The sequence below is a fragment of the Priapulus caudatus genome, unplaced genomic scaffold (genome assembly GCF_000485595.1).
Source record: "Priapulus caudatus unplaced genomic scaffold, Priapulus_caudatus-5.0.1 Scaffold265, whole genome shotgun sequence".
Taxonomy (NCBI): domain Eukaryota; kingdom Metazoa; phylum Priapulida; class Priapulimorpha; order Priapulimorphida; family Priapulidae; genus Priapulus; species Priapulus caudatus.
In genome coordinates, this window is record NW_014577326.1 from 109,767 (window position 1) to 112,300 (window position 2,534).

The following is a 2,534-nucleotide window of genomic DNA, read 5'->3' on the forward strand; positions in this document are numbered from 1 at the left end:
TATCTTTATGTCCTCAATCTTGTGTTTTTTTGACTCAACAGGAATGATACAGCTTGGTGAAAATACTCACGTGCACCCATGCAGTGATTTGTCTAGCAATTGTAAATGACGTGTAAATTATATTGGTAAATACAACTGTGTTCAAAAGTGAAATTCCATAAATAGAGCGCGTGTCGAAGTACCCACATCTGTGTACATGTACAAGCTCTGGCTACACTTTGATGCATTTGGATTAGTAACAAAATACAGGTCATCTAATATACGTTCAATTTAAAGTAATTATCGAGAGGAAATCTTTAAATGTTATTAACCTACATACCAGTAAAACGTTTGGCCGTTAATGGTATTGTTATAAATAAACTACTTTTACAGGGAAAGCGTTTGTTCTCATATGATACTTGAGTAAACTCTCAACAAAAATTGAGCAGTTTTATTATAATGTGAAAGATAACCTGATCGTATTACTATTTTAATTTATAGTGATGGTCGAGCTCATCAACAGTTCTACGATATACTTGCAGAGAAATTGTATTACCTACAAAATATCTGCTGACATATGAGGTGGCTGACTAAATTTAGAACGTATTATTAAAAAAGACGTGAAATTAGCAATATTGCTAAATCCAATACTGCAATATGCAATACGTGAAATTAGCATGACTGTAGGGTTCATTGGATATTTTCAGTAGTTTCAGTTTAATATAGGTTAAAATTACGCTACATAAAGTTTTATGGTTCAATATTCAATAGAAATCTTTTTTTTTAATGTTTCAAAACTAACAGCTATACCGTTGCTTACAACGACGGTGTCGCCACTGGCAGCGCATCCACAGAAAAAGTTGTGCAAAGCAACTTTTCGGCTGCAGGCTACAGACCGAGGGTGTTTCTTATTTATTAATTTAAGAGCAGAAGGATTGCAATATCTTATAAACGACACTTGGTTTCAGTTATAATATGGACGAATTTGTCCTAAAATAAATATTGTTCGGTTAAATAGCATTTAGGTAGAAATATAATTGCACTTTTGTAATTAGCCCTCGGTCTGTAACGTGCAAAATAAATGTGCAAATGTGCAACTTTTTTTAGGTTGGCAGCACAATTGCTGGTGTCATGTCAGCACCCAAAAAATGAAGGTTTTGAAATTCGATGTTATTTTATGACGAACGTGAATGCGTAATGATAGAAATTTGTAGGTATATGCTATTATTTATGCATTTACTATCATAATATACTCTAAAATTCTAGGGGAAAGTATCCCTTTAAGCTGACTCGCGTCCTTTAAACTTACATGCTGCCTGATATGTCCCCGAAACCGAAACATGTAAATACGTTGAATAAAAACACTTGGATATCAAGAACGCACCGATGAAATACATACATACAAATGCTGTGTGGAAGCATAGATATCAATAAAATTTCCAGGCTGGATTTTAACCTGGCAGCTTTCAAGCTAAAGTTTTCTCGTAATCTCAGAGACGATGACCGGACACGAATAGTACGTGTGAAGCCATTTACATGAATACTGCTCTCATTGGCAGTCAGACACTGCACACGGACACCAATGCTTACGGTGAATCGTACGATTTCACGTAAGATTCCTCGTGGCTTTAGTTAAAAGCTGAGTTAGGAACGACGCATCACGGGCTGTTAATCGGAAGGCGAAATGACCGAACCATGTACGGTCGTACTTGCACCATGTGTGTTCGCGTGTGCGTCGTGATTTAGGTTGTTAGTCAAGCTGTTTATGAACAATTATAACTGGATCTAATTCCCGCTAAAATTGATATAATGACGGCCGTTATTAGCGTCGTGATAATCGGTCAATTTGTTATATTGCGTATAATTTCCACGTAATTTTCATATAATACGCGTAACAACCACCTCAAGGACTCCCGCGTGATTATTCCGTGAAGCTACTATACATGTTCGACAGCTGTCGTGTAATTGTGACCTCGATACAAAAATACTGGCAGGCATGGTTGCAGCCGCGTGAATCGAAAACAGAGCTGCAATTATCTTGGTTTACATCCGAATAACTTCAAGTACATCATTGTTTATGTATATCACACGTTGTCATATTCGTGGGATTTAAATTTTGTTTAGAAAAATTTTATTTTATTGCACGCTACTCTCGCTTGTTAGAACCAGAATGCTGCGCGGATATGAGAAGGAAAACGTTTTACGTTAAATGAGATATTTGCTCAAAGCATTTACTTATCATATTGAAGGCCATTTCGTATTGTCAGACTTAAAAAACCAAAGGTCATACACAATCCACTTGTATATCGAAATTGTATAGGATAATGTGCGCCGTAGACATTTGTACTTCAATTTATTCGTGAGACTCGCCAACTTTTTCTTACTATCAATTGCGCTTTGTTAGCAATACTCTACAACGGTTTTTAAATGTAATAATACGCGGTTCAATATCAAGCTTCTGCTCACAATTAAACGCTCCTGTTACCAGCAATACTATTCCCTACGAAATCATTTATAGTTTCTCGTTTGGTAGAACCAATCCAGCGTCGTAAGTC